This window comes from Urocitellus parryii, chromosome 11 (genome assembly GCF_045843805.1).
Source record: "Urocitellus parryii isolate mUroPar1 chromosome 11, mUroPar1.hap1, whole genome shotgun sequence".
Classification (NCBI taxonomy): Eukaryota; Metazoa; Chordata; class Mammalia; order Rodentia; family Sciuridae; genus Urocitellus; species Urocitellus parryii.
In genome coordinates, this window is record NC_135541.1 from 79,708,311 (window position 1) to 79,721,674 (window position 13,364).

A 13,364-nucleotide genomic window follows, 5' to 3' on the forward strand; every position below is an offset into this window, starting at 1 on the left:
ATGGAATTTGTGGTATTGTGATTTTACAAGTTATTTTATATTTAGAACTTAAAACAGGGTGAGGGTGTGCTCAGTGTTAGAGGACTTGCTTAGTACGAGGACCTGGGTTCAAACCCCATCACCACAAAACAAAGGAATATGTGCATATGTGCGCATGCATATGATGTATACATTTTTATATCAGTGTTTTATTACTGGATTTTGGTGTCACAGTTTGGATAGGATGTATTCTCCCAAAGGTTCAAGTGTTAATGTAAGAGGTGAGAGGATTGGGTTATAAGATCCATAATCAGTACATTCATCTATTTAATGGATTTGATAGGACTACATACTGGGTAATAAACTCTAGGCAGGTGAGGTGTGGCTAGAGGAAATAGGTGCCTGTAGGTGTGTCATTGGGTTTATATTTTTGCAACAAAAGGCTTGGTCCCCATCCTCCATGCCGATCCAATAGCAATGACAAGATATTGAGAAAAAGGAAAAAGGTTTATTGTTTTGCTAGCAAAGAAGAAACACAGGGACTAGTGTCCCAAAGCCTATGCTTCTGCCTATCCTCAGGAACAGGGGGCTTTTATAGAGGTGATTCAAGAAAATGGGATCAGGAAGGAGAGATCAAGAAGGACATCAGGGAGATCATGAAAGAGAAGGTTAGATAAAAGAAGATGTGGGGGGTGGAGTGAGAAACATGTAAGTTTCAAAGCCACAAGGGATAGAGTGAAAGCATCCCGTGAACCCCTGTTAAAGTTTCTTGGCATCATGCCTACCACTTCAGGCTGCCCTGTACTGATCAGCTTTTCTGAGGCTCTGTTTGGTCATGTTCTTCTGCCTCTTGAGCAATGGAGCTGGCTGTCCATGGAATGAACCTCTGAAACCAGGAACCCCAAATAAACTTCCTCTAAGTTTAGCAACAAAAAGTTCTGATTTTCATTTTTGTGGTCCAATGGGGATCTAACCCAAGGCTATATGTGGGCTCAGTAACCTCCTATATAACTGAGCTACCACCCTCAGCACAGCGCTAAGCTATAGCTATATGTAGATTTACATCTGTACATGTCCACATATATATATGGTTTTATGTGTGTATGTGTGGTACAGGGAATTGAACCCAGGGCCTCACATGCTTGGCAAGCTCAATACCACTGAACCACATCTTGAGCTTCAAACAAGGTCTTGCTCAGTTTCCCAGTCTGCCCTTGAACTTGAGGTTCTCATTTTTTTAAAAAATATTTTTTGGTAATGGGGATTAAACTCAGGGTGCTTTACCACTTAGCCACATTCCAGTCCTTTTAATTTTTTATTCTGATTGGTTCTCTCATGAGGGCCTTGGGTCTTGTTAAGTTGCTGAGGCTGGACTTGAACTTGTAGTCCTCCTCAGTGTCCCAAGTTGCTAGAATTACAGGCTTGTGCCACCAAGCTGGGCATTGGCCCTGTGACATTTCTATTCTCTTTAAGGGGGTTCTAAGTGAGGTTTAGGTTTGGGATCAGTGATAAGGCATGCATTCAGCCCTTGGTTCACTCCCCAGGATCTCAAAAGTGAGGATGAGTCACCTGTCCATAATGGGATTGGTGAGCCTTCAGACTGCTTGATAACCAGTGGGATTAGAGTTGGGAGGACCAGAGGTGGAAACTGGATACTGGGGATTTGATCCCCACCACCACAGAGCTGTGGCTTACCAGGATTTGGACCTCAACTGGTTGAGGAGAGGTTTTTTGGCTTGGCCTGAAAGGGTACCTCTGTTCCCTGCAGATTCAACAGGATGAGCATCAGGACCATACCCACACTCCAGGACCTGGTGATACAGAATTTACTGCGCAACGAGGCCTTGCCCATCCCCAATCTGGAGTACCTGCCCAGGGTGCTCAGCCTGCAGTTGTACAAGGAGGCTATAATGGGGGGTCACATGGAGATGGTAAAGAAAATGGTGCTGTACTGCCCCTTGGGCTGTCTGCCTGTGGAGTACCTGCTGAAGACAAGAGATGTGAAGGCCTTAAAAACCCTACTGAATGGGCTAGACTTGCTGATTTCCCAGAATGTTTACCCCAGGTGAGGGGGGCCCAGGAAGAAACAGCTGGGGGAGGTAGGACAGGGTGAAGGGTGGACCAGGTGGTGCCAGGGAGGAGGCTGCCCTGCCCCCTCCACAGGAAGGGTCCCTGGCTGGATTCAAGGGGAAAGGGCATGGAGAAACATAGGGGAGCAGAGGAGTAGCCACCCAGAACAAGGGGTTCACTGGGGTCTAATGCACAGGTTGGAAGTTGGGTGAGTCTTTGTCTATTTTTCGAACCTCCTTCCCATTTTCTCCATAGGAAATGGAAACTGAAAGCAATCGATTTTCGGCAAGTGAATCAGGACAGCTGCAATGAGTGGTCCAGAGCCCCACTGGGTGCCTGCTCACAAGAGGCCATGTCTCCAAAGGAAGGAGAGAAATATAGCCAAAGAGCAGCAAAGCCACACTTGAAGATCTTCATAGATTTCGATCTGGACAAAGTCTTCCAAAGATTCCTTGGCAGCCTCAGGGGGTGGGTGGAGGAGAGAAAGGGGGTGGTCCGTATATACTGCGAGAAACTGCAGATCGGGGGTTTCTACTTGAAACTCTCTAAATTCCTGAGGACTCTGCCATTGTACTACGTGCAGGAACTGGAGGTGAATGCTCAGCACTGGACTCGAGAAACAATGGAACATTTTTGTTTTTGCCTGATTGAGATGAGAAACCTTCGCGTCCTCCATCTCTCCGACTTGAGCCCACAGGTCTTCACCAGCCGGTCTTTAAACAGGTGGTTTTCCCATAGATTCAGCCTTCAACTGCGGAAGGTGAAAAAACTCCGTGAGCTCTATGTGAACAACGTCTTCTTCCTCTACGGAGCGCTGCACAAAATCCTCCTGTAAGCATGAGGGGTGCGCATTGCTGCAAAAGCCATTTTTGCTTACTGAGCATTAAAAGGGCTTGTGCCCCGGCCACTGGCCATGTCAGGGAAGGAGATGCTGGAGAGTGACCGAGTGACCTCCGGGTCTGGTCCCCTGCTCAGTCCTGAAGGAGGGTCTCATCACCACCCACACAGAAGCAGAGGGCTAAACCGTGGTGCATGGTTTGGGAAGTGCCACCATGCTGGGAAACCAGCTGGGGGGGGAAGGAGCTAGTGAGGGTGGGTGAGGTTCCTTCCCTGGGAGGCCTGGCCAGCAAAGGAGGTGGGAGACGGGGCGAGGAGAGGGTGTTGGAGGAGGGGAGCCCCCACACCTGCACCTTGCAACAGGGAAGCTCTGTGCTCTCCAGAGGGGAGCAGAGGAGCCGCCCCCAATGCCCCCCTGGGGAAGGCTGCTCTGAGCCTCAGGTGGTGATTCTGGAGTTGAGGGTGAGGAGGAGGGATGGAGGGTACAGGGTGTGAGCTTCACAGGTGGATAACCCTGGTTGGTTTTCTTCATCTTGCCTGGGTTTGTCCTTCATACATGACTCCCCCTGACCTCCTGCCGCCAGAGCTGGGGCCCTCGGCTTGGCAGTGAGTGGAGGAGCCTTAGAGATGATGGACCCACCTGGTCACTCAAGTGGTGGTGAAAGGCTCACCCTGAAATGGGTGAGTGTAGGAGCAGATTCTGCAACCCGAAGTGTCCTGGGGGTCCACCATCATCAGAAGGACAGGGTGACCTTGGGTTTGTGATTAAACAGTTCTCTTCTACCATTTCCCACTGTATCCACTTGGTGCCTTCATTCACCAGAAGTAACTCTTTGCTTTCTCTTCAGGAGTCAGACCCCCTTGAAAACACTCTCGCTGAGAGGTTGTCCGCTCAAGGAGAAGGATTTAAAGCATCTGTCCATGTGTCCGAGCACTGATCAACTGAAGTGCCTGGATCTCAGCTCTTTTTCCATGAAAGATATGAGTCCTGAGCCCCTCTGGGTCCTGCTGGAGAAGGTGGCACACACCCTTGAGACCCTGGTCTTAGAGTTTTGTGAGATAACAGAGTCCCAGCTAAATGCAATCTCACCAGCCCTGGGTCACTGTTCCAAGCTCAAAACCTTCAGTTTCTGTGGGAACCAAATCCCCCTAACTGCTCTTAAGAACCTTCTGAGCCACACTGCTAGCCTGCCACTGGAACAAGCGAAGTACCCTGCCCCTCTGGAGAGCTTTGATGAAATCCTCTGGGGTTTTTGGACTGAGATCAACCAAATGAAATTTGACCAGGTTACGAAGGAGTTGATGCAGCTGGTGAAGGACATCAGGCCTGTTCACGACATCCAGATTTATTCTTACGATTGTGTTCTTCACCTCAAACATACGGATTTTATTGCCGGAAACCCAGTGGCAATTCAGTAGGCAGGGGATTATTGACATGCACATCACATTAGCTTTCTTGGGCTGGGGGTGAGGCTCAGGTAGAGTGCGCCCTGCAGGCATGAGGCCGTGAGTTTGATCTCCAGAACCTCAAGAAATGTTTCTTATAAATGTCTAATGGGGTTCATGTGTTCATATGGCCTCAAATTTGAGTCTTGACAACTCAGGAAGACCATCTCAAAATAAGGGCTGGGGATGTAGCTCTGGGCAAATGCCCTGGCTTCAATCCCCAGTACCCCTGAAAAATGGGCCTTCAGGAAGATAGGTATAAGGGCATTCATTTTACTATGTTACTTGGTTTTTGGCTCTATTATTCCATAATAAAAATGTACTAAATTTTCACTGCTATGATGATTTTTTTTGTGTGTGTGGGTATTGAATCATAAGGTGCTCAACAATTAGGCCACATCCACAACCCTTTTTAAGACAGGTTCCAAGTTGCCCAGGACATATTTAAGTTGCTGAGGCTAGCCTTGAACTTGATCCTCCTGCCTCAGTCTCCCAAGCTTCTGGGACTACAGGTGTGTGCTACCACACCTGACTGCTAATTTGTAATCCTTTGGAAGAATGTAACATAACTGCCATACCCACCTTGCTGGGTTTGAAGCCCTGCTTTTTTGTGTGTGCCTCTGTTCAGGGCAAAGAAGCAAATCTGAGCTACAAAGACAGACCAGCTCAAAATGGATTTTTTTTATTTGGTCATTTGCTGAAAATCTGCCCAGTTGATCAATAAAGCAGGACACTCCTGGACCCCATTCTTGTGGATTTTACCAAACCATTTCTCGACTATTCTTTTTGCAATCAAATAACTCTCTCCTTGCTCCAAGCACCTGCAGCTTCCAGAACAAGTGGACAAGTGTTCCAACGGGGCTCAGATATGTAGAATTGTAGAATTGTGGCCAGGCTGCAATTTGGGAGGAGTGTCTAGAAAGATCAAAGTGCTGTCACCTTCTGTAGCTACAGCATGTTGCCAAAGTCACTCTCCTTCATGCAGACTGGCTCTCTCTCCCTCTTGGGGTGAAAATCTGCTACTTGCCAGGCAGGAGCAGCAGCTGGAGTAGGGGTTCAACTGCTGTGGTGACTGGCTCTGGCTGTGGAAGGGGCAGACAGGGGGGCTCTCTGCTGTCCCCATATGCCCCCTATTTCCCAATACTAGACTGGCTCCTTCTCCAGGTCTCAGTTGGCATCACCTCAGAGGCCCTCCATGAACACCCCGTCATCCACTCATGGTTGTTCCATAGAAGGAATGGATCACAGTTGGCCACATTGCACATTCTTGCTTCTTATAGGTGGCCAGTCCCAGAGACTGACTCACCTGCCATCTTCATCCAAGTGGACCCTACCTGACCCCCCTGCCTAGCCACACAGGTGCTTAATACATAGTGTTATGACTGAGCTACATCCTAGTCCTTATTTTTTATTTTGACACAGGGTCTCAAGTTACTAAGACTGGCCTCCAACCTGTGATCCTCCGGCCTCAGCCTCCTGAGTTCCTGGGAATACAGCTATGTACCACAGTGCCCTCTGGTCTTCTCTGTATGTGGCCTGTTGCCCACCAGGGCCTCCCCCTGTTGGGTGCACTTCTCAGCCTGGTGGTCTCAGGAGGGCTGAGCTTCCTACATGATAGTGGCTTCCAAGGGGAAGAAAGCACAGCCTTCCAGATGTGTTAGGCTCCCCTCCAGGGCCCAGTTCAGCAGCACTCCAGCATATTCATATTCTATTCTTCAGAGCCAGGGCTGAGGAAGTAGCTCATTGGCAAATTCCCCAGTCTCAATCCCTTATACCAAGCTCAATCCCATATAAATAAATAAAGTATAATAATAATAATAATAATTGGGCTGGGGATGTGGCTCAAGTGGTAGCGCGCTCGCCTGGCATGTGTGCGGCCCGGGTTCGATCCTCAGCACCACATACAAACAAAGATGTTGTGTCCGCTGAAAACTAAAACGTAGATATTAAAAAATTCTCTCTCTCTTTCTTTCTCTCCCTCCATCTCTCACTCTCTCTTAAAAAAAATTAATAATAATAATAAAGAGCGCTGGGTGTGGTTGCACATGCCTGTAATCCCAGTGACTTCGGAGGCCGAGACAGGAGAATCTCAAGATCAAGGCCAGCCCCAGCAATTAGCAAGGCCTTAAGCAACTTAGGGAGACCCTATCTCAATAAAAAATTAAAAGGCCTGGAGATGTGGCTCAGTGGTAGAGAACCCCTGGGTTCAATCCCCATTACAAAAAAAGAAAAAAGAAAACTCAATGTCCTGCAGATGCCAGGGAACCACTGTGAAGCTTCCTGCCCATCCCATCCAGACCCCTTGGACTGGCTGTGTCTCACTGGGCACATGGCTTCCCTTGTGAGCACCAGTGTCCATGAGGGAAAAGCAGGACCAGCCTGACGTGGAGATTTGAAAACTATGGAAAGTACTAGGCCTGTGCTAGGAGCTCACCGGGTCACTGGGTCACCGGGTCATCATCAGCATGACTCTCTTCATCCTCCATCCTCTCCAAGGTTGGAAAGACCCCAGGGCACATCTGTAGTCACTTTCCTTGAAGAAGCCTAGGGTTATGGGTGACACAAGTGCAGAATCCAGGACCCTATCCCCACTCTATGTGGACTTCTAATACTGAGCCCAGGGACCCTGCTGCCTTGCAACCTAAGGCTGGGGTGCTCTTGTAGGAACCAGAACTCATGGCTGATCACTAGTGGCTACACCCCTTGCCTGGGGAAACTCAGTCCACTTACTTCAATGGTTAGAAATACCTAGAATCAATCTGCACCACCTTGAGGGTAGGGAGGGGGAAGTGTTGGAGATAAAGCCCAGGCCTCATGCAGGCTAGGCAGGTGCAGCGTCCTTGTGCTTTGCCTGCAGCCTGGAGCCATCATTTGCTACTTTTGGTTGTGTTCTAATTCCTATTCTGTGTCAATGTGTCTTTTTTTTTTCTTTTGAAGTGCTAAGGCACGCATGTCGCTGCTGGAGTGTGTGTGTGTGTGTGTGTGTGTGTGTGTGTGTGTGTGTGTGTAGAACAGGGAATTATGTACCTAGGGCACTTTACTACTTAGCTACACCCCCCCCAACATCTTTTATATTTTTATTTGAGACAGGGTCTGACTATATCACCCAGGCTGGCTTGGAACCTCCAATCCTCCTGCTTCAGCCTCCCAAGTTACTGGGATTGTAAGTGTGCACCTCAGTACCTGGCCATAGAGAATTTAAAACCCTCAAGAGATTATATTCACCTGGGAGCAAGTGCCATAACTAAAAGGAGAATTACAGCCTCAGACTGCAAAATTCCTCTGGATGAATGTTATACCGATACTGAGACTCTTAAATAACTCTCAGACCACGCATTGCCATTCTAATTAAGCCTTTATTGCTGGCCAGCAGCAGACACTCTACTCTCTAAAAGCGAGATGGTCAGAGTAGCATACCACCTTCAGTTATGCCTCATATTTAAGCAAAAAAATCACAGAAGGGAGATTTGGGGGTATAGCCAAAGTAAGCAAGCACATTGAATACGTAAAGAAGAGTAGTGTACTACAATTTTATTGATGTTTTTATATTAACCAAGTTTTAGATTCTGTAATGTGGAACAATACTCTAAAATAACAGTTACTGTTTCACCAGAGGTGTACAAACCTTCATTTGTCCAGTTAGTTGCTCTAGAGAATAAAACTTAACAGACACAATGTAATCAATATTTTAAGAAGTGTTTGTCATTTTAATATGTGAATCTGTTGGGGTGCAGTGGAGCGTCGGAGGGAGAGACCACACAAGAGACTCACTTCATGCAAACGCAAGGGGGAAATTTATTAGGGATCCGTTCCAGCGCGCTGGGACTCTGTGCCCACTCAAGAAGGGAGAGTGGCTCAGAGCCCAGAGCAGAGTTCAAGCAGAGCTTAAGTACACTTTTTGGAGAGGGTGGGGGGCTTTGCATACATCAGAACAAATCATCATGAGGCACGGGAAAATTGAACAACAACCCTGAGTCAGGATTAGTGCATACATTGGCGGGAACAGATTGGACAGGGGTGACTGGTGCTCCGAAGTGGGGTACACATTCAAACTGATTGGTTTAGGTCCTGCAATGCCTACATGCCAAGCAACTCGGAACCCTTAGCTATTAAACAACCAGAAGGTCAGTGGAAATATTTACTGGGCAGTTCCAGTATTGTCCTAACAGCTACAGGGATTGCAAGTTTTGGGGGTAGCAGAGGGACTCTAACAATACCTAGTCTTTTACTTTTTAACCCAATCTCTGCACTTTGGAAACTTTAGGATGCCTGGTCTTTTACACTTTAACTCAGGCTCTGTGGCTTAAAATCAGCTTGGAAATTTTACCTTTACAAATCAAACTTTGGTTTATATCAGTACATTAATATTTGCTCTTAGAGAATAACCTTGAATACTTTTAACTATTTGTGTTACATATATAAACAACTTACTTATAAAGAAACATGTTAATATTTATCCTTTATTTAAGATGTTTATATTACTTACTTAGACTCTATTGTTTAATTAGATGTATAAAAATTATGTTTTACCACACAAAGACTCTCTTACCTGGAAATATGTTTTTTACTAAATATACTTTTATATTTAGAAGCTTTTAATAATTTTTAATCCATGGATCCCTCTTTTTTGTTTATACCTTCAAATAACCCGTATCAATTTCTGAATTTAGATAAATTAATCCATGTTAATAAGAGGATATATATTTATAGTATTCTAATTGAAATGCAGTTGAAACCTCTTGACTATTTGTATATAGAATAATACCCGCTGGGACTTTTAACTTTTAGTAACCTTGTTTTTGTGATAACGTAAAATAATTTTAAAATTTTTAAATTTACCAATATATGAAAACACCAAAAGTGCTTAACTATTTTACCTTATGGAATTTAAGAAGTTTGATTACTTGATATTACATTTAACAGTTAACATTTAAATTTTGTAAACAAATCAGATGTCTGTAACAAACACATCCATGATTAATTTTATATAGGTCAAATCTAATTTACATTTTTTTAAAGGTATAAGAGAAGTGCATTGAATAGCATTTGTAATTTTTCCCATTGAAGAAAAATCCTAGAGACAATGGATATTAGACACTTAAGAGACATTAACATTTTATTTTCTGTTTGACCACCTAGAAATAAAACTGTGCATTAGTAACTTTAAAGACATTTTGACTTTTATTTATTCACCTAATTTCAATTGAACCTTTTAAATCATATGAAGCAAACGTATTTAGATCCATTTTTAAAATTTTAATTTGTGAGCTCATATGTCAATTTTTAGTACTAAAATATATGTAGACATGGCAATATATGGAGACACACAGTACCCCGGTGCCCCTACACAAAACAGACAAACAAAAGCCTTGTAGGTATTTGTTAAAAACCTATTAGACTGAGAATTAACCCTTGTAAATTGGCTTTAGAACAAAGCAGAATGTAATCAGAAAAACATATTAACCTAGGTGTATCAGATCAAAATTATGAATTTAACAAATATAGACTTTCAAAAACCTTCCTGGCCTTCTTCCTGAGGTGGTCCTGCTCATCAAAGGTGAAAAGAATTAAGGGAACATAGACAAATGACAGGGCCTTATTCCTCCCTGAGGAACTTCTGAAAGAGGAACTCCATTGGTCTCCTCAGGACCTCAACACCCAGGTTGGGGTCCAATTGTATGTTAAATATAAGAGTCCAGTCTCCATAATCCCCTGAGGTGGGAACTGTGAGTTCTTTGGGAAGTTGGGGAGCAGAAGATATGTGTCAAAGGCAACTGTCTCTGATGTGGTTTGGATATAAATTGTCCTCCAAAGCCTCTGTGTTAATGCTAGAGGTGAAATGATCAGATTATGAGAGCTATAATCCAATCAGTGTATTAATCCATCAAATGGATATATTTCTCTGTGAGTGTGTGTGTGTGTGTGTGTGTGTGTGTGTGTATTCTGATAATGTAAAGGTAAAATTTCTAAGCTGATTCTAAGCTGCAAAAGTCTGAGTTAAAGTGTAAAAGACCGGGCATTGTAAAGCTTCTAAATGGCAAGGCCTGGGCTAAAAAGTAAAGACTAGGTATTGTTACAATTCTTCTGCTACCCCCAGAACCTGTAATCCCTGTAGCTGTTAGGACAATGCTGGAATTGCCCAGTAAATATCTCCATTGATTCCCTGGTTGTTTAATAGCTAAGGGTTCTAGGTAGCATGGCATGTAGGCATTGCAGGACCTAAACCAATCAGTTTGAATGTGTACCCCGCTTAGGAGCACCAATCACCCCTGTCCAATCTGTTCCCGCCAATGTATGCACTAATCCTAACTCAGGGTTGTTTTTCAATTTTCCCGCGCGTCATGATGATTTGTTCTGATGTATGCAAAGCCCCCCACCCTCTCCAAAAAGTGTACTTAAGCTCTGCTTGAACTCTGGGCTGCTCTCCCTTCTTGAGTGAGCACAGAGTCCCAGCGCACTGGAATGGATCCTCAATAAATCCCCTTTTGCCAATTGCATGGAGTCAGTCTCTTGGGTGGTCTCTCCCTCCGACGTTTCGCCAGACCCCCCCTTACAATAATTAGCATGTTTTCAATCCTAAATAACCATTGACAAAATGCAGATTCAGAATCCCTCTCTGGCTGCTAAGGTCCTCTGACAATGATTGGTTTTAGCAGGGTTTCCATAACCCAGGTAGGTGCCATCCCAATCAGAAGACAATTCAACTTTCTTCCTCAGGGGTCTTCCTGTGTCTTCTCCAAAGTTTTTGTTTGTCCAAGGCATTTTCAAAATCCAAAGAGTCCTGTCCTTTCTGTCCTACAGTCTTTCAGTCTGATACCTTGTCAGGACTCTCAAAATAATCTTATGACCCAAGCCACTAGAGTGAAAGAAGGTGTGGGGGGATGACCAGAATGTTTGGCTGGGAGGTTCCCACAGAAGGCACATAGGAGACCACTCATCACCTGGAAATAGGGGAGAGCAGGGAGCTGGGGCTGAAGAGGTGGCCCCAGGCAAGGCTTGCTAAGTTGTAATTGGCAGGCTTGGGCAGGGTTGGAACATGGCCAGAGGTCTTTTTCCATTTCCAGAAGGCTGTTGAGAGGACCATGCTCCCTAGAGGGAATTAACAAGAAACAGAGACAGCATCAGAGGAATCATTGCCACCAAGGTGAAAAGGACTGGCTTGGACTTGAGTGACCATGAGCAGTTTGGCAGACCCTGGAGGTGGCCCTGGGCAACTTGACCCAAGGTTGCTCTTTTGCAACACAAAAAGGAGTAAAGCTTCTCCTGGGCAGGAAAGAAACCTGTAGTGGCAAGGGTAGTAAGACTGGCCTTGCGGGGAGTTGGGGAGTTGAGGCCCTTGGTTCCCAGAGGTCACATGCATCCAGGCTCTGCCTGCACCAGGGGTCACAGGAGCTCTAGTCCAGGAAGAAACAACACCCAGCAGGAAAGCTAGATTCACCAACAACCAGGGTCCAGTTTCTAGTTTCATCTCCCCAGGGCCCTCCAAGTTGCCTCTACCCAGGTGCACCACCAGCCCCTACACTGTCCAATAACAAAAACATACAAACAGAAAATCACTTTTGGGGGTGGGGGAGATTGGTTTTGAATTAATTTTCATGCCTGTTCTCTCTACAGTCAGCGCCAATCACAGAAAAGTGTAATCTGAAGCAAGAGCCACCTAGAAATTAGTGTCAAGTGAGCCAGTAGGGGGCAGGCTTGTCCCATTGTGTCAGTTTTCCTATCAAGTAACTTTCTACTGCTGGGTTCTAGATCCAAATGTCATTGTGCCCAGTAGAGGGAATGGGCAGCTTGTGGGTGGACTCTGTCGTTAGTCAGGGTTTTCCATTTGCCCTTAGCTGTTTTTATTTTCTTTCTCTCCTTCTCCTTTTCCTTATTCTCCTTCTACCCCCTTTCTCCTCTCCATTCTTCATCTTCTTCTTTTTTTGGTACTGGTGTTTGAACTAAGGGTACTTAGCCACTGAGCCACTTCCCCAGCTCTTTTCAATTTTTATTGAGGCAAGATCTCACTAAGCTGCTCCTGGCCTTGTTAAGTTGCTGAGGCTGGGTTTGAACTTGTGATCCTTGTGCCTCAGCCTCCTAAACCACTAGGATTACAATCATGGCCCCCCACATCTGGTTCCAGGCCTGTGTCATGCTGAGACAGAAACTCACTTTGTTTTCCATACTAGTCTCAAACTCATGATCGTCCTGCTGCAGCCTCTTGAATAGATGGATTACAGAGAGGTACCAACATCCTCCGTTTAAATGTAAGCAATGATAAAAGCCACATATAGTATTTGAGAACATTTTCAAGTATAGATGGAAAATGCTAACTCTGAGATGAGGCTCCATTGTCATGTTTTTCTTGTACACGTGACAGCGTGCCACTTTGGAGTGGAGTCCTGGGAAAGAAATAGATCAGAATATAGTCCAGCCTATGAAAAATATTGTGTCATTTCAGGTTTGGTGAACTGCACCTTTAATCCTGGCTTTCTGGGAGGCTGAGGCAGGTGGATTATGAGTTCAAACAATGCCCTTGGCAATTTAACAAGACACTGTCTGAAAATACAAAATGAAAAAGCCTGGGATGTAGCTGTAACAGAGCATCCCTAGGCTTCAATACCTGGTAAAACACACTCACACATATTTGTAAAGGGGACATAAAGAAATTTAGCACAGTGTGGTGGCACATATCTGTAATTCCAATGACTTGGGGCTGAGGCAGGAGGATCAAATTGCTTAAGCCAGGATTAAATTGCTTCAGCAAATTAATGAGACCCTAAGCCACTTAGTGAGACCCTGTCTCAAACTGAAAATATATAAATGAAAAGGAGATGTAGCTCTATGGTGTAGTGTACCTGAATTCAATCCCCAGAACCAAAAACAAAACCAAACCAAAACAAAAAATACAACAGAAAAAGGAAAAGAAAAACAGAAGTAAAGAAGTTTCATATGATCTAAACCAAAGCAGAAATCAAAACTATTGGGATGAAGGGAAACTGCATGTAGAGACCCTAAGTCCAGACCTCTGGTCATTTGAAGAGAAAGAAATG